We start from the raw sequence: 20,869 nt of genomic DNA on the forward strand, positions 1-20,869 counted from the left end.
AGAGTGCACACTTTAATTATACATGGGCATGCAACATCTCACATTCAAACTCCACGAGGTTAAAGTATATGTTGAGAGGAAATCATTCCATTTCGCCCCAGATTTACTTTTTAGTATTTAGTTTTTTTGGCTTAATTTTCTTTTACTTAATTGTTGCAATTATGAGGTTTTAGTCTCTCAATCTTTCATCAAGTAATTTAAGCCCCTTAAGTATATATAGCAGTTGTGTTATATTTTATTTTTTTTCTTCCAATTTTTAATTGAACAAGTTTAATATTTTAAAAGCAATTGTATTATTTTTGTATCTTTCATTAGAAATCAAATAAATAATTTTTTTAAAATATATTTAATTATCTTATCTAATATTATATATATTATAATTTTTAAAATTACTAACTTTTAGTGAAATGGAATAAAATCGTTCAATTGTAATATTTAATATTAAAATTGTTCGATTAAATTTTGGGAGACAAAAATCATAAAAATGTGATACTTCAAGACTAAAATAGCTTGATTAAAATCTTGGAAATTAAAATCAAACAAATGCAATACTTGATAGATCACAAAAGTAATTAAGTCTTTTTTTAAGAGAAATGTTAGCAATATATAATTTTGAAAAAAGATCTCTTTTATTGGTTTTTCTTATTGAAAAATATAAAACTCTAATTAATTTCACTTCTAAACAAATTTAAACTATGTAATTATTGAAAAATTTCACTGGGATCTGTGTCTTGCTCTAATCTAATTTTCTTTTAAAAAAATCATTTCTTATTTAATAAGTTTTTAATTTCGTTCAAGTTCTTTTAGTTTTATTTTTTTATATAAAAATTATTGTAGAGTGAAGGGTGCATTAATTAGTAAGAATATATATATATATTTTTTTTAAAAAGTAGTAGATAAAATATGATACCTCCATAATTACAGAACATGAAATCAGTAGTCTAATAAAGAGAAACTTTAATTCTAATACCAAAAGATTTTTTTTTGATTAGATATGTTCAATAAAGTAAGAATTTAATAATCATACAAGTGTCAAATTAATTTGTGTCATAAAAAAGGCATACTCAGACTAAATTATAAACCAGTTGTATCAATGAACAATGGCATAAAAAAGAGTTTGTTTGCCGTCATTCCTCTTTTTGGCTTTCTATAATTGATCTACCAAAGGAGATTGCATGATTGCAGCTACATAGAACAGCATCGATCAGCCATTAATAATGGCGATAAAATAATTGAGATTTAATAATGATCGAATTAAATCAAATGATGAAATATTGATGATCAATTTGGTTCCTCATATTGTCCGTGTATACCTGCCGACGACTGCTAGCAGTGGGGTCGTTGTTTGCGTATTGTTGCAAAATAATTGAAGTGACTGAAATAGAAAATATCTACGTGATTCTAATATTCATTAGATACTTAAGCGTATCTTTGACAGAGACAAAATAAACAAGTGAGAATTAAAGAGGAGAGAAATAAAAAAAATAAAAGAAATAGATAAGAAATAAAATAGAAATTTGATTGTTTAGTGAGAAATAAGGTATATATAAGAGAATAGAGAGAAATAAATAAAGAAAAGAATGGGTCTACCATCTTATAATTTCGGACTCTTTTTATTTCTTCTTAACTAAACAACTCTATTTATTTTTACTTTCTTTAACTTATTTCTTATCCATTTTTCTTTAATCAAACAAGGCTTTAACGTATCGACCTAATGGTGGAATCAAAGAATGTTTTATAAGGTCTTAAAGTTTAAGTTTTATTATTATAATATTTACATAAAAAATACTTAAAGTATGATTGGATGAATGGTTTTAAAGAAATACTGTTAGGATAATTTTTTTTTCATAGTTAAATTAGAGTATATAAGTTAATTTATAGAAGTTATCTGATATTATTTTTTTTTTAAAAATATTGTTTTTATGTATAAGTTAATTTTAATTTATAAAAAAATATTTTTATTTTTATTTTTTATTTTTTTTCTCCTTGGAATACTTTTGAATTTTTTTTATCTCACTACAAGAAAATGGTGAATAAGTGGCGAAAAATAAGCGAAAAGTCGACGTTATTTTAAACATAGCGTCGGCTTTTCCAACACTAATTTAATTTAAATTTAAATTAAATTAGTGTCGGAAAAGTCGATGCTATATTTAAAGAATAACATCGGCTTTTCCGACACTAAACTTAATTTAAATTTAGTATCGAAAAAGACGCTACATCTTAAAATAGCGTCAGCTTTTCCGACAGTATAGGTACTTTGAAAGAGATAAAGATGATTTTTTCAATATTATATACGCATAATGTGTCCTGGTACACTTGGTTATCAAGTTCACTTAAGATCTCAAGGTTCACGGATCGAGTCCCAAGAATGTTAAAAATACGAAGGAATAAATGATAAGCTAGAAAAAGAAGATAAAGAAAAAATAAAATAAATTTTGTGTCAGCATAGTATCGGCTTAACCGACAATTAAAAATTAAAATAAATAAATTTGTTAGTGACGGCTTAGCCAACACAAAAAAAATTATGTCGACTTATTTAGCGTCAGCCAAAAACTGACGAATAACCGACAATATTACGTCGGTTTTTATGATTTAGAGTCGGCTTTTGGCCGACTCTAAATCGAAACATTCTTGTAGTGTCTAAACATATCGTTGAGTAACTGCGCTTTGACTCTTATTGTATACAAGTAACAATTATTTCATTATGAATGCTTTCTTTTAATCAAGGCAATTCAATTTGAAAGACTTAACCAATTTTCTATTCCTTTTTCTTACAAGTGTTCTCATTGATTTAATAATTTGGTATAATTCATTCTATAGGAGTAAAGTGATACTTCTATTTGTGACACAAAAGCTGTCGTGTTACAAATATTTCTAATAGAATGTCTAATGATTACTCCTTTCTCTATGTCTCCAATAATATTGTCTATTGATAGGGAACAAGTAGTTTTCCATTCCTTAGGTAGTTCATCAATACTCTTCTCTATGGTTCCACTAGATTCACTCACCTTTTGCTTATCTTTTGGTTCATTATCAATGTTAACACTATGTACAAGAGCATTCATTTATTTTATAAATTGTTTCAAGAACTTCATGCTCTAATTTCAATTTTTCCATCTCTTGTTCAACTTTCATTAATGTATTCACATATCAACTAAGTTTATTTTTCAGCTTAATATTAAGAGTTCTTACTCTTAGTGCTTCTTTGTGCACTTGAATAAAAGCTTCTTGTTGCTAATCATAATCAGGATTAGATTTACAATTAGAATCACTTACATTTTGTTTGCCGATTCACTCCAACCATTAAGCTTAAGTTAGCTTCTTCATTTTCATATGTGTCACTTGAAGAGCTTGGGTCATTATTATCCCATGCTATGTAGGCCTTATTTCCTTTCTCTTTTTTTTTTTTTTTTGCTTTTCTATCCTCTTATTGTTTCTTGAGGAAGATAGGACAATCAACTTTGATATGTCTTTGCTTTCCACACTCAAAACAAGTATATTGAACAACATTTCCTTCTTCCTTCTTGTTGTTCCTTTGTTTGAAGTGTTTAGTTGACTTCTTCCTTCTTAAAATCTTGTTGAAATTTCTCACCATGAGGTTGAAGTGCTCCATATTTGAATCTTCAGAGCTTGAATCTTCAACAATTTATTTCATTTCACAGAGGATGAAACCTTCAATGAGACTTTTTTCCCCTTTCTTGTCCAACTGCTCATTTTCTTCAAATATATGTAATTTTTGTTCATGCTCCCAAAACTTTTGAGATTGAATTCCTTTTTCTCAATTTTTCTACCAATATTAATTAGGTGATTTATAAGGTATGTAAAACGTGTTAGAAAGTCAAAAATATTTTCACCATGTTTCATACACAACAATTTATATTCTCTAACTAGTGTGTACGTTTCTTAGATCTCTTATCATCACTAGTTCCCTTATGTGTAAATTGTAAATTATCCCACAATTCTTTAGAAAATTTACATTGAGATATTCATGGCAACCTACTTCACAAGGATCCATTTAGAAGAGATAAGACCAAGAAAAGTAAAGGATGATAAAGTTGGTTTGAAGAATTATAGGGCAATTACCTTTATTTTGTAGGGTACTCTACCTTTGGAGGCCTACCCCTACCTCAGAAGGCTCCTATAGTTCTTATACATTTTTTGTAATTCATTTTAGTTGTGATTGTATTAGGATACTTTTTGGCCTGACATTTTGGGTCAAGTAGTGTAAGTGATTTTGTCCTTGTATTATTTTTACTTAAGGGTGTAATTAGTAGTATAGGAGAGGTGTAACTAGCTAAAGTCATAATAAGCTTGGATGGCCCAAATATTTTTATGGCCTATAGGTTTGGACGTCCACTTGCTCATTCAAGTGGTTTGGACGTTGAAATCCAAGTTGTTAAATAAGTTACATGGCTTTTGATAGTGACATCTCAATAATTTGTTAAAAGTAATCATTAGTTTAATAGTTTTATTGATTAGGCTAGGTAGTTAGAGTAAACTTAAGCCAACCTAGGTTATTCTTAAACTAGGATTAGCTTAGCTTGCTTCATAAACTTCTAGACAATTAACTAGGCTTCAACAAATTTAACTAGAGTTGGTTAGCTTAAGTACAAGATAGCTAACCATGGTTAGTCTAGCTTGCACATAAGCCATCTAAATTCTATCTATTGTGGTTTTGACCCATTTTGTACAAATTTTGAGTATTATTGGCATTTGAAGAGTTATTTTTCCTCTAGAATTATCTCTCTCAAAAGCTTTGATTTATTTCTAACTCTTTTATCATTTTCCTAAGAGTGCGGTGATATTTGAACAGAGTCCTTCACCACTTGCTTGATATTGTCAAAATCTATTTAAGCATTCACCGATAAATAAATCAATGAGACTCATATTTATCAATTCTCAACTCTCTCTGCATGGCATTCATCTAGAGCATTATTCCTTCCTTGTAAATAAATAAATAAGAATAAAAATGGAAATTGACCTATGCGCGTAAATTATGGAAAGTGATACGCTGGTAATCAAGTCCACACTTTTGAGTGGGGCATGTTTAAAAGGTTAAACCAGTTAAAATCCAAGTGGGTAACGGGAAACGAATGCTAAAATAGTTAACTATCAAGACGTCAAGCCTTTCCCCATACAACAAGGATAAGCCCTTTTCACGGGTTTGCGAAATCAAGGCATCATCAATCAAAGATGCATCTGACATCACCAGGATAAATGGAATAACCAGGAGTGGATGGATCCACACTCCTAGCAAGCTACAAGATAAAATCTCCAAAGAGAAGCAGAGGTTTAAGGAAGAAAGAAAAAGAACCTGAGGAGGAGGATGAACTTCTTAAATGCGCAAGGTGGAGGGAATAGATCTTTCTAAAGATAAGTCCAAGATGGGGAAGAAGCATTATAATTAGAGCCATTGCTAAAAGTTTGCTAGAATGAAAACCCACAAAAAGTGTTCTAGGAAAAAAATTAGGGTAAGGAAAAGAGTCAAAATCCCGATAGGATACGTCCTTTGCAAAAGTTAGGGATAAAAGAGCAAGAAAAGAAAAAAAGCAATGTCTGTTCAAGTTGAAAACTGAAAGGCAGCTAAAGTATTCCTACTAAGAAGCAAGACTCCATGAAATTTCTACTCCAAGCTCTACTATCACTCCCACCTATAGTCACCTCCTAGGATGCATCAAGAGCAAGTTGTACTCTCCTCATTCAAACAAAGGTTAAGTTCCTAGCATATGGCTAGCCAACGATGGTTTAAGTTGAGGAAGAACTACTTATCGGCAAGCCATTTGCCATCTTTTACGTGGATACGACGGATGAAACCTTAAGGGGTCGCTCACAGGGATAAACCGAGGCAACCTAAGGTGACAAGATTCAGGATATGAGCCAGTCGCATCTTCAAGGGAGGAAAAGTTGAGAAATCTCCCTTTTCATAAGAGCTTCTAAAACATTGGCATCAGAAGAAGGCTCAATTGTACCAAAACCTCTCTAAGGGGAATTCTCCCTTTTCTTATTTGTGTACGAATCACGAACTTGGTGCATGCCCAGACCCTCAAGCTACACTAAATGGGCATGTGTAAATCAAAAATATTATTTTAATGACATACATCTTTCTACTTCATATCCTTTCTTCCTTTAATCTTAATCTAAGCCTCATTAAATAACTCACAATAAACAAGCATATTTGAAATAGGGACATCACTCGAATGATAGCCTTATATGCGTTAAAACTAGAAATCATAGAGAAGGAATAATCAGATGGAACATGCATGACTTGGAATAATAAAATGAAGCGTAAGGGGAACCTCCCTCTCAAATGGTGACAATTTCGCGTATGCTACAAATAGTAAAAGTTCGGTAAGAAGCCCATAAAAGGGGATGTGCAAAAAATTAGGTTAGATCTGCTAAGAAGACCACGTAAAGGGTGACCTAGGCAAAAGATAGGATCAAAGAAAATGTCCGCTTGGAAGCACATTAAAAAGATAATCTAGGAAAAAGCTAAAAACCAAAAGGCGAATCAACGGAGAATCATTCAATCGAAGCACAAACCGCAAGTCATCCCTCAACTTCTAAAGAAAAGGCTAAAGCAAAAACAACTTTTTCTGTTTCGAATACGCCTGTTTATCAACCTAAACACCAACCTACCTTGGCCATCCCTTCTTGATGGAGGACCATCAAGGACCACACGATTGCAGATCATTGGGTCTTTAACTAGGTCCATGGTTAGGAAGATAGAGGAGGCTTCTATAGAGGAGGTGTTTCATAAACCTATGCTATTCATGAGCATTAAGTATGATTTCTCTTATTAGTCACTAAGCTTTTATTGTAAATACATTGTAAATATTTGTACATAGTAGAACTTGTATAGGTGTATTTTTCCTTTGTATTTAAAAGGCACTATTTTCTTTATTGTAGGTAAATCCTTTAGGATTTTAGGATATGTTGTTTGGAAAATTTTCCTCCATTTGACCTTGTATTAAGGGTCATCATTTTTCATATTTTTAGTAGTAAAAGTGGGATGACAATAGTAAAGAATGTAGGTGAAGCTAGCGATTAGGCTTGTAGTGGGCCTATGCCAATTTTTACTTATTGGGCTTGTTTTGCTCCATTTAATCCAAGGATTTGACTTAGATAGGCCTCGCCTTCATTAGGTGAACCTAACTAAGCCAAATCAAACATTTTTTGGATTGGATTAAGTGGAGGAAAACAAGGAAGCCCGCCCAAGTTCCCTTTGGTCGAGTTTAAAGTCTAGCTTCTCCCACACACTTGGATAGCTTATGTTATAAGCTTCTAGCTTGGCTACCCAACAATCGACTCAACACATGGAGGAGGCTAAACTTATTACATGCATAGCTTGCTTGGAGAGCTAGGAGGCCAACTAGAAGATTTAGTTTTTATTTTATTATTATTATCTGCTACATTTCAGGATTTGAACCCAAGACCTTAAGCTTATAATGCCTTTATCAAACCACTGGGGCATATTAGCTTCTGTTGGGATATTAGTATTTTAATTTTCTTTATTTACTTCCAAATGAGGCAAACTCAAACTAAAGTTGTATTAAACATTTTGGGAAATGAGAAAAGGGACAAATTATTCAGATTACATTTTTTTGTGAGTTTTAGCTCTGCTAGGGTGCTTCCTTGCATCAACTGATCTTATCAAGAATTCTCCAATTCTTGTGGCGATCTTTCTTGGCTTATCAAATAATCGTATTTGTGGCGCCTTCCTTATAATCGATTGACTCACATCATTTGGTATCAGAGCTAGGTTTTGGAGGGGGACTGTTCACGCGCACTGTTCATCATACTGTTCATTGGTACCGTTCACGGTAATGTTCATCGGTATTGTTCACAGTACTGTTTCACGCGTATTGTTCCTGGTACTGTTCATCGGTACTGTTCAAATTCTATTTTATTTTTTTCCTGTTTCATTCCTTCTTGTTATTGTGTATCCACATATTTCTTTCAGTGATTATCTTTCATTTTGGAACATAAATTCTGCCAAAAAAAAAAAGGTTTTGTGTTTGCAATTTTGATATTGAATTTCTAGTATACAGATATCAAAGTTGTATTTGAAATTTAGTTTTCTGCAAAAAAAAAAAATATGCAGCAAAAGAAGTTAAAAAAAAATCTGTAGCAAAAGAAAAAAAGAATATATATATATATATACACAAATATATGGCAGTTATTCTTCCTTAAATTCCGTGCACGTTACCTGTTTGATAAAATTCCTAAGTGTCAAGTGTCTTCCTTGTTCTTTGCTAGTTGTCCTTTTTGGGTACGACAATTCTATTTTATTCCTTATGATTGCTATCCTTGAAGGTGATTCTTGATTATAGATTATTTGATTCTTGTAAGAACCTTAAGTCAGAGAATGAGCGGAAAAAGGCAAGAGTGAACATTTACACAAAAGCCAAGTTGAGAATAAACACGAGTGGTACATCTTTGAGTGCAAACACGTGAGAAGAGTAGTAAGGTCCTATTACTTCACATTCTTTTATTTTCAGTTTTTTTTAGTTGAACTATGACAGGAGCAGGTGGTGGTGGTCCTCATTTAGAAGGAGCTCAAAGATTGTTACTTGAAGCTATGACTGCACAAATCCAAAGATTGATGACACAAAATAATCAAGAGCTCTATGAGAGGATTGAAGGAATTGAAAATCAACTAAATCAAGATGTTGGAGGTCCTAACAGAAATAGGGGAGGTAGAGGCAGTAATAGAGGTCCTAGACAAAATAGACTTGGAAGACTGAAGTTGAATGTTCCCCCATTCAAAGGTAGGAGTGATCCAGATGCCTATATAGCGTGGGAGATGAAGATTGAACATGTGTTTTCATGCAATGACTATACTGAAGCACAAAAGGTCAAATTGGCAGCAGTTGAATTCTCAGACTATGCCCTCATTTGGTGGAACAAATATCAAAAGGAAATGCAAAGAGATGAGGAACGGGAAATAGATACATGGGCTGAAATGAGGAGAGTCATGAGGAAGAGATACGTGCCAACCAGTTATAGTAGAACTTTGCATTTAAAACTTCAAAAATTAACTCAAGGTAGCATGACTGTTGAAGAATACTATAAGGAGATGGAGATAGCATTGAGGAAAGCCTCTATAGAGGAAGAAAATGAAGCAACAATGGTTCGTTTTCTGAATGGCCTAAACACTGATATTAGGGATGTTGTGGAATTGCAGGAATATGTGGAGATGGAAGATTTGTTGCACAAGGCTATACAGGTTGAGCAACAGCTCAAGAGGAAAGGTATAGCAAGGAAGAATTCTTCCAGTTCTTATAATCCAAACTGGAGGGATAGATCTAAGAAGAAAGGAGGAAATTTATCTAGTTCAGCAGTGACTCCTCCACAAGGGAAATCACCAACAAAGCCAAATGCATATGTTTTTCTCACTGGAACTAGAAACATCAAATGCTTCAAATGCTTGGGAGGAGGACATATTACTTCTGAATGCCCAACCAAGAGAATTATGATCATGAAGGAGGATGGGTAAATCACTAGTGAATCTGAACCTGATGAAGAAGAAGTGGAGAAAGAGTTAGAAGAAGAAGCATTACAGGGTGATATACTAATGGTAAGGAGGTTGTTGGGAAGTCAGATACAACCACTTGAGCAAACCCAAAGAGAAAATGTTTTCCACACTAGATGTTCCATCAAAGGTAAATTATGCTTTTTAATAGTTGATGGTGAGTATCTAAATTAAATTTGGGAACCAAACCACATCCTAGGCCATACAAACTTCAATGGATTAGTGAAGATGGAGAGATGAAAGTAACTCAGCAGGTTGAGGTGTGCTTCTCAATTGGAAGGTATAATGATAAGGTGTTGTGTGATGTGGTTCCAATGGAGGCAACTCATCTCCTCCTAGGGAGGCCATTACAGTATGACACAAAAGCCCTACATGATGGATTCACCAACAAGATTTCTTTCATGCACAATGACCATAAAATTATTCTCAAACCATTATCTCCTAGAGATGTGTGTGAGTATCAAATAAAAATGAGAGAAAAATAATGTAAGAGAAAAGAGAGAAGAGTGAAACACCTATCAAAAGTAGAAAGAAGAAGAGTGAAACACTTAAGGGAAAGAGTGAAACACTTGAGAGAAAAATTAGTTGTATAGCAAAAGAGAGTGAGGTGAAAAGGATGTTTCTTGCTCACAAACCACTTTACTTGATGTACTGCAAAAATAATATTTTTGTTGCTGACAAGTCAAATAAAATTGCTATTCCTCCTAGTGTTGAATTTCTTTTGCAGGAATATAAGGATGTGTTTCTGAAGGAGTTACCAAATGGACTGCCACCTTTGAGGGGAATTGAACACCATATTGATCTCATTCCAAGAGTGTCATTTCCCAACCAACCAGCATATAAAAGTAATCCTCAAGAGACCAAAGAGATCCAAAGGCAAGTCGAAGAATTGATGAGCAAAGGATGGGTACAAGAGAGTATGAGCCCATGTGTAGTTCCAGTCATTTTAGTCCCTAAGAAGGATGAAAGTTGGAGGATGTGCACTGATTGTAGAGTCATCAACAACGTCACAGTTAAGTATAGCCATCCTGTTCCTAGGTTAGATGACTTATTGGATGAATTGCATGGTGCTTGTATTTTCTCAAAAATTGACTTGAAAAGTGGGTACCATCAAATTAGGATTAGGGAAGGGGATGAATGGAAAACTGCCTTTAAAACTAAGTATGGTTTGTATGAGTGGCTAGTGATGCCCTTTGGGTTAACTAATGCCCCAAGCACTTTTATGAGATTGATGAACCATGTCTTAAAGGAATTTTTAGGCAAATGTGTTGTGGTGTACTATGATGATATTTTGATATATAGCACTAACTTTGATTTGCATGTTGAACATTTAAGTGTTGTCATGAATGTGCTTAGAGAGGAAAAATTGTTTGCTAATATTGAACAATGTACCTTTTGCACTGATCATGTTGTGTTTTTGGGATTTGTTGTGAGTTCTAAAGGGGTACAAGTTGATGAGGAAAAATTTAGAGCCATCCAAGAGTGGCCTACCCCTAAGAATGTGAGTGAAGTGAGAAGCTTTCATGGGTTAGCTAGTTTCTATAGGAGGTTTGTTAAGGATTTTAGTACTTTGGCTGCACCTTTTAATGAAATAGTTAAAAAGCATGTTGGGTTTAAATGGGGTGAAAAACAAGAAAAGACATTTTCTGAACTTAAGCACAAACTAACTAATGCCCCCATTCTTGCATTACCAAATTTTGCAAAATATTTTGAAATTGAATGTGATGCATCTAATGTGGGTATTGGGGCTATTTTGATGCAAAAAGGTCATCTAATTGCTTATTTTAGAGAGAAGCTGAATGGGGCTGCCCTAAACTATCCCACTTATGATAAGGAATTGTATGCGTTGGTGAGAGTTTTAAAAACTTGGCAACATTACCTTTTGCCCAGAGAGTTTGTCATCCATAGTGATCATGAGTCCTTAAAGTACTTAAAAGGACAAGGTAAGCTTAATAAGAAGCATGCTAAGTGGGTATAGTTTCTAGAGCAATTTCCATATGTCATCAAGCATAAAAAGGGAAAAGGGAATGTAGTGGCTGATGCTCTGTCTAGGAGACATGCTTTACTCTCTGTGCTTGAAACTAAACTATTTGGTCTTGAATCTTTGAAAGACATGTATATGCATGATGTGGACTTTGCTGAAAATTTTGTTGCATGTGAAAAATTTTCTGAAAATGGTTACTATAGGCATAATGGGTTCTTGTTTAAAGCAAATAGATTGTGTGTGCCTAAGTGTTCCATTAGAGAGCTGCTTGTGAGTGAATCACATGAGGGGGGGTTGATGGGTCATTTTGGGGTTCAAAAGACTTTGGAAATTTTGCAAGAACATTTCTATTGGCCCCATATGAAGCGTGATGTTCATAAATTTTGTGATCATTGTATTATTTGTAAAAAGGCTAAATCTAAAGTTAAGCCTCATGGATTGTATACCTCTTTCCCTGTTCCTGATTTTCCTTGGATTGATATATCTATGGACTTTGTTTTGGGGTTGCCTAGAACAAAGAATGGAAAAGATTCTATTTTTGTTGCTGTTGATAGGTTTTCAAAAATGGCACATTTTATACCATGTAAAAAGGTTAATGATGTTTGCCATATAGCTGACTTATTTTTCAGGGAAGTTGTACGACTCCATGGGCTACCTAGGAGCATTGTAAGTGATAGGGACACCAAGTTCCTAAGTCATTTTTGGAGAACGTTGTGGGGTAAGTTGGGTACCAAATTACTTTTCTTTACTACTTGTCACCCACAAACCGATGGACAAACTGAGGTAGTGAATAGAACTTCAGGCATTTTTCTTAGGACTGTTTTAAAGAAAAATATTAAATTTTGGGAAGAACATTTGCCTCATGTAGAGTTTGCATATAATAGGGTTGTCCATAGCACAACTAAATGTTCACCATTTGAAATTGTGTATGGATTTAATCCTCTAACACCACTTGACTTGTTACCTATGCCTAACATTTCTGAATTTAAACATAAAGATGCACAGGATAAGGCTGAATTTGTGAAGAAGTTGCATGAGCAAGTGAAAGCTCAAACTGAAAAGAAAATTGAGAGTTATGCTAAGCAAGCCAATAAGGGCAAAAAGAAAGTTATTTTTGAACCTGGTGATTGGGTTTGGGTACATATGAGAAAAGAGAGGTACCCTGAACAAAGGAAGTCCAAACTTCAACCTAGAGGAGATGGACCTTTCCAAGTCCTAGAAAAGATCAATGATAATGCAAACAAGATCGATCTACCAGGTGAGTATGGTGTAAGTTCTTCTTTTAATGTTGCTGATGTGACTCATTTTGATGCAGCAGATGAATTCATAGCTTTGAGGACAAATGTTGCCCAAGAAGGATAGAATGATGTGGACATAAAAGTCCAAACTCAAGAGGCCCATGATCAGAAGGCCCAAGTCCACGACGAAGAGGATAAAGATCAAGATCCAATTCAAATCTTAGGTGGGCCTATGACTAGAGGGATGCTTAAAAAAAACCCAAGAGGCATTGCAGCACAAAGTGGCTCATTTGCTAGAAACCCGACAATCGACTCAACACATGGAGGAGGCTAGACTTATTACGTGCATAACTTGTTTAGAGAGCTAGGAGGCCAACTGGAAGATTTAGTTTTTATTTTATTATTATCTTTTTATGTCTTTAGTTTTAAAGTTGTGTTAGTTTTGTTTTGTAAAAGGCAATATTAAAAATAAAAATAATAAACTGCTACATTTCAGGATTTGAACCCAAGACCTTAAGCTTATAATATCTTCATCAAACAACTTGGGCATATTAGCTAACCCATGAAAGCTTCTGACTTCACTCACATTCTTAGGGGTAGGCCACTCTTGAATGGCTCTAATCTTTTCCTCATCAACTTGTACCCTTTTAGAACTCACAACAAATCCCAAAAACACAACATGATCAGTGCAAAAGGTACATTTTTCAATATTAGCAAACAATTTTTCCTCTCTAAGCACATTCATGACAACACTTAAATGTTCAACATGCAAATCAAAGTTAGTGCTATATATCAGAATATCATCAAAGTACACCACAACACATTTGCCTAAAAATTCCTTTAAGACATGGTTCATCAATCTCATAAAAGTGCTTGGGGCATTAGTTAACCCAAAGGGCATCACTAGCCACTCATACAAACCATACTTAGTTTTAAAGGCAGTTTTCCATTCATCCCCTTCCCTAATCCTAATTTGATGGTACCCACTTTTCAAGTCAATTTTTGAGAAAATACAAGCACCATGCAATTCATCCAATAAGTCATTTAACCTAGGAATAGGATGGCTATACTTAACTATGATGTTGTTGATGACTCTACAATCAGTGCACATCCTCCATGTTCCATCCTTCTTAGGGACTAAAATGACTGGAACTACACATGGGCTCATGCTCTCTTGTACTCATCCTTTGCTCATCAATTCTTCGACTTGCCTTTGGATCTCTTTGGTCTCTTGGGGATTACTTCTATATGTTGGTCGGTTGGGCAACGACACTCCTGGAATGAGATCAATATGGTGTTCAATTCCCCTCAAAGGTGGCAGTTCATTTGGTAACTCCTTCGGAAACACATCCTTATATTCCTGCAAAAGAAATTCAACACTAGGAGGAATAACAATTTTATTTGACTTGTCAGCAACAAAAATAGTATTTTTGCAGTACATCAAGTAAAGTGGTTTGTGAGAAAGAAACATCATTTTCACCTCACTCTCTTTTGCTAAACAACTAATTTTTCTCTCAAGTGTTTCACTCTTTCCCTCAAGTGTTTCACTCTTCTTCTTTCTACTTTTGATATGTGTTTCACTCTTCTCTCTTTTCTCTTACATTATTTTCTCTCTCATTTTTATTTGATCCTCACACACATCTCTAGGAGATAATGGTTTGAGAATAATTTTATGGTCATTGTGCATGAAAGAAATCTTGTTGGTGAATCCATCATGTAGTGCTTTTGTGTTATACTGCCATGGCCTCCCTAGGAGGAGATGAGTTGCCTCCATTGGAACCACATCACACAACACCTTATCATTATACCTTCCAATTGAGAAGCACACCTCAACCTGCTGAGTTATTTTCATCTCTCCATCTTCACTAAGCCATTGAAGTTTGTATGGCCAAGGATGTGGTTTGGTTCCCAAATTTAATTTAGATACTAATCTGGAACTAGCCACATTAGTACAAATTCCACCATCAACTATTAAAGAGCATAATTTACCTTTGATGGAACATCTAGTATGGAAAATATTTTCTCTTTTGGTTTGCTCAAGTGGTTGTCTCTATCTTCCCAATAACCTCCTTACCGTATATCACCCTGTAATGCTTCCTCTTCTAACTCTTTCTCCACTTCTTCTTCATCAGGTTCAGATTCACTAGTGATTTGCCCATCCTCCTTCATGATCATAATCCTCCTGGTTGGGCATTCAGAAGTAATATGTCCTCTTCCCAACATTTGAAGCATTTGATGTTTCTAGTTCCAGTGGGAAAAACAGATGCATTTGGCTTTGTCGGTGATTTCCCTTTTGGAGGAGTCACTGCTGAACTAGATAAATTTCCTCCTTCCTTCTTAGATCTATCCCTCCAGTTTGGATTATAAGAACTAGAAGAATTCTTCCTTGCTATACCTTTCCTCTTGAGCTGTTCTTCAACTTGTACAGCCTTGTGCAACAAATCTTCCATCTCCACATATTCCTGCAATTCCACAACATCCCTAATATCAGTGTTTAGGCCATTTAGAAAATAAACCACTGTTGTTTCATTTTCTTCCTCTATACAGGCTTTCATCAATGCTATCTCCATCTCCTTATAGTATTCTTCAACAATTATGCTACCTTGAGTTAATTTTTGAAGTTTTAAACGCAAAGTTCTACTATAACTGGTTGGCACGTATCTCTTCCTCATGACTCTCCTCATTTCAGCCCATGTATCTATTTCCCGTTCCTCATCTCTTTGCATTTCCTTTTGATATTTGTTCCACCAATTGAGGGCATAGTCTGAGAATTCAGCTACTGCCAATTTGACCTTTTGTGCTTCAGTATAGTCATTGCATGAAAACACATGTTCAATCTTCATCTCCCGCTCTAGATAGGCATCTGGATCACTCCTACCTTTGAATGGGGGAACATTCAACTTCATTCTTCCAAGTCTGTTTTGTCTAGGACCTCTATTACCGCCTCTACTTCCCTTATTTCTTTTAGGACCTCCGATATCTTGATTTAGTTGATTTTCAATTCCTTCAATCCTCTCATAGAGCTCTTGATTATTTTGTGTCATCAATCTTTGCATTTGTGCAGTCATAGCTTCAAGTAACAATCTTTGAGCTCCTTTTGAATGAGGACCACCACCACCTGCTCCTGCAATAGTTCAACTAAAAAAAAATCGAAAACAAAAGAATGTGAAGTAATAGGACCTTACCACTCTTCTCACGTGTTTGCACTCAAAGATGTACCACTCGTGTTTATTCTCAACTTGGCTTTTGTGTAAATATTCATTCTTGCCTTTTTCCTCTTATTCTCTGACTTAAGGTTCTTACAAGAATCAAATAATCTATAATCAAGAATCACCTTCAAGGATAGCAATCATAAGGTATAAAACAAAATTGTAATATCCACAAAGGACAACTAACAAAGAACAAGGAAGACACTTGACACTTAGGAATTTTATCAAACAGGTAATGTGCATGGAATTTAAGGAAGAACAAATGCCATATATTTGTATATATATATGTATATATGTTTTTTTTTCTTTTGCTGCAGATTTTTTTTTTCTTTTCAGAAAACCAAATTTCAAATACAACTTTATTATCTGTATAATAGAAATTCAATATCAAAATTGCAAACACAAAACCTTTTTTTTTTTGGCAGAATATATGTTCCTAAATGAAAGATAATCATTGAAATAAATATGTGGATACACAATAACAAGAAGGAATGAAATAGGAAAAAAAATAAAAATAGAATTTGAACAGTACCATGAACAGTACTAGGAACAGTGCACGTGAACAGTACCCCCCCCTCCAGAACCTGGCTCTGATACCAAATGATGTGAGTCAATCGATTATAAGGAAGGCGCCAAAAATACGATTATTTGATAAGCCAAGAAAGATCGCCACAAGAATTGGAGAATTCTTGACAAGATCAGTTGATGCAAGGAAGAACCCTAGCAGAGCTAAAACTCACAAAAAAAATGTAATTTGAATAATTTGTCTCTTTTCTCAATTCCCAAAATGTTTAATACAACTTTAATTTGAGTTTGCATCATTTGGAAGTAAATAAAGAAAATTAAAATACTAATATCCCAACAGAAGCTATTATGCCCAAGTGGTTTGATGAAGGCATTATAAGCTTAAGGTCTTGGGTTCAAATCCTGAAATGTAGCAGCCTTTTACAAAACAAAACTAACACAGCTTTAAAACTTAAGACATAAAAAGATAATAATAATAAAATAAAAACTAAATCTTCGAGTTGGCCTCCTAGCTCTCCAAGCAAGCTATGCATGTAATAAGTCTAGCCTCCTCCATGTGTTGAGTCGATTGTTGGGTCTCTAACAAATGGGCCACTTTGTGCTGCAATGCCTCTTGGATTTTTTTAAGAATCCCTCTAGTCATAGGCCCACCTAAGATTTGAATTGGATCTTGATCTTTATCCTCTTCGTCGTGGACTTGGGCCTTTTGATCATGGGCCTCTTGAGTTTGGGCTTTTATGTCCACATCACTAACCATGGTTCTCCTTGAACCATAGTTAGCCTAGCTTGCACCACAAGCCATCTCCTCACTATATAAGCCTTTCTCTTCACTTTGTAAACACTTTTGATGCATTTGTGAGAGATTTCCAAAAATTATTCTGAACTTACTCTCATCCAAAAGTATCAACCTCTTTGATATTCATCCAATTCTCTTATCCTCTTCAAATAAGAGTGTGGTGAGAATTGAAGTGGCTTATCTTCTTCCAAGGAGTGGCACCTCTTGAAGAGTGTTCTTCACCAACCTTGGTAAAATTGGAAGTCTCATCCACCATTAGAGGCTTTGGATAAGCTTAAGGAGAACCAAAGAGTCAAAGGTCTAGGGAGAAGCTTAAAGAGGAATCAACATTAATCTGTTTTCTAATCAAGTCTTCATCACTTCTTCTAAAAACCATATTTGAAAACCCTTTCTGAACAAACTATTTGGGGAAAAAAAATGCATCCCTTTCTTTTCTCTTGACCTATATGGCATTAAGGTAATGTTGAGAGATACACAAAGTATGAACAATGAACACTCACAAGGAGAAGTTGGAGGTGTCCTAGAATAGAGTCTAGGTATACCAGATCTAAGGGCTAATATATCATATCCGATACAGGCAAGAGGGCCAAAACTGCACAAACCTCAGGTTCAAAAAGTAACACCTGAAATAAATTTGACATGGCTAAAGGCTAACAATCTATGCTAATAATTAATGTGCATAGATTAATTTCTTGAAAGTAAAATCAATCTGCATTTCAAGCATTAACATAGGCGCATCATTGCATAACATGCATATGGCACAAGTATGAACAAGAGGGAAAAAATTTAAAAAAAAGAAAAAAATAAAAAAGAATGAATAAAAAAATATTATTTTCCAATCTATTCATGCTTTGCATTTTCCTTGCATTCTTGAATTCTTGCACTCTTTGTTATGAATCATCAAGTCGAAGCACCTACAAACACCAGGAAGCTCAACAGTCGAGCAAGGCCATAAGAGTCAAAATCGCATCAACAAAGAGGTGTCAGAAGCCTAGCCCAACAGGGGCACTCCCTAGCAGTGGCTCTATAAGGGCACACGAATATCAAAGACACAACAACAACGAGACAGAGCAGAACCCACCAAAGATGAATAAGCATGCTTATAATCAATGTGGGGTATCAAAAAACCCCTTAGTAGAAGGGACCAAATCTAGAAAGGCTTTAGCGAAGGAATACTCAGATCATAGAACTACACAATCCCCAAACGAATAACCACCTAGACAAAGGCAAAATGGTCAAAGTTAGGGGCATCAAAAGCGTCCCCTCATCACATTAGTAGACATCATTTGCATTTTGTCCACTAGCACTCTTGCCTAGTAGCAAGCTAAAAGTAGAGCTTGCCAGGGCATCCTCAACATCTTCTCTAAATTCCCTAACAGAAAAAGCAAAGACAAAGCTATGATCACCGAAAAGACGACCTTCTTCCCACCAGCACATGGGCACTACCTACAAGCTATCCATGTCTTCACCAAACATCCCCGCCTAAGAAAAAAGGCAATTAGATCACAGAAATTACAACAGGTGGCCTGAAGAGGCTGACACAATAATACTCATCATCACTATAGTTGGCCTGGAGAGACCGACACAATAATACTCACCATCACAAGGAAACAACCTAGAGAGGCTGACATAATAATACTCATCATCATAATAGATGGCCTGGAGAGGTCGGCACAATAATACTCACCATCATAAGCAAGTGGCCTGAAGAGGCCGACACAATAATACTCATCATCACAACAAGCAGCCTGAAGAGGCTGGCATAATAATACTCATCATCCCAAGTAGGCGGCCTAGAGAGGTCAGCACAATAATATTCACCATCACAAGCAAGCGGCCTAAAGAGGCTGACACAATAATACTCATCATCACAACAGGAGGCCTGGAGAGGTTGGCACAATAATACTCATCATCCCAAGCTGGCGGCCTGAAGAGGTCGACACAATTATACTCATCATCCCAAGCTAGCAACCCAGAGAGACTGATATAATAATACTTACCATCACAAGCAAGTGGCTTGCAAAAGTCGACACAATAATACTCATCATCATAGTAGGTGGCCTGAAGAGGCCGACACAATAATACTCACCATCATAAGCAAGCGGCCTGGAGAGGCTGGTACAATGATACTCACCATCACAAGCAAGTGGCTTGGAAAGGATGACACAATAATACTTATCATCACAAGTAGGAGGCATGAAAAGGTCGACACAACAATACTTAACATCATAGTAGGTGACCTAGAGAGGTCGACATAATAATACTCATCATCACAATAACACGCCTGGAGAGACATCAGAATACTCACCTAGTAGGCACAACACAAATTTTCCTGCCAATCATTCACTCATCCATAGTGAGATTCCTGGAGAGGCATCACAATACTCACATGGTGGGAACAACACCAGAATCCCTGTCATCCATCCCCAATAAAGACGCTTGGAGATGCATCATAATACTAACACAACAAGAGCAACACAACATTCTTGCTAACCTTCAAACTCAATCAGCAAAGATAGCCCAAACCAGGGGTACATCAAGCATCTTATACCCATCATCCATAGGGCATCCCTTCAAACGATCAAGCAAGCTGAAGAGGACACCAACCAGAATCCTCAAACAGAGAAAAGTTAGGACCACAAGATCAAAATCCTATAGAAAACTCCTTCACCCACCAACATAGGGGCATTTCTCAACAAATCATTGACTCAGATCAATCATCAAACATCACAACTTGGGCCAGCTGGAAGCCCTAATACTAGTCTAGCCTGGAGAAGCTAAGCTTAGAAGATACTCATTTCCTTCACTAGCCTACAAAGAGGTTATAAGGGAATCACCACGACTTGGGACGATTGAAAGTCCTTATATCAGTCCAGCCTGGAGAAGCTAAGCTCAAAAGATACTTATTTCCTTCATTAGCCTGCAAAGAGGTTATAAGGGAATCATCATGACTTGAGTCGATTGGAAGCCCTAATACTAGTCCAACCTAGAGAGATTGAGCTCATAATATACTAACTCTACAACAAACTTAGAAGAAATCTTCACCACACCATTAAAGGACCCATGACTAGAAGAAGCAGCATAGAGCATCTACACAAGGATAGAAGATCAAGTGGTACATTTTTCCATCCTTGTGCCCTAATAGAGTACACAACCCAACATTCAACTACTCTAAAGAGCAAGGATATGGGCAAACCCATCTATTTGAAGCAAAACAATATGGAAGTGCCTACACGAAGAGATAAAGAAAATATCTGTATAAAATGTCTACATCTTTACTTGCCTTTGGAAAGGCAATACATGGCCATCCAAAGTATAAGTAATGAGGGGTAGTACAATTTCGTTCGGGATATCCAAACATAGCAAGGGACTAATACACAAAATACATAAGGACCTTAAGGGCCCAATGTGACATCAGAACGGACCAGAATAGCATTAGGAGGCCTAGAATCTCAAAAAGGTTGAATTAGGAGTCTAGAATGAGCCATTCCTAATCTAGAACGGGTTGTTTCAAACTAGGCCTAAAATCCCTTGGTCAAAACGGATCGTTCCCAATCCAGAACGGGCCGTTTTGACCCATGTTGT

Source organism: Cajanus cajan, chromosome 8, assembly GCF_000230855.2.
Source record: "Cajanus cajan strain Asha chromosome 8, NIPB_CcT2T_4, whole genome shotgun sequence".
NCBI classification, from domain to species: domain Eukaryota; kingdom Viridiplantae; phylum Streptophyta; class Magnoliopsida; order Fabales; family Fabaceae; genus Cajanus; species Cajanus cajan.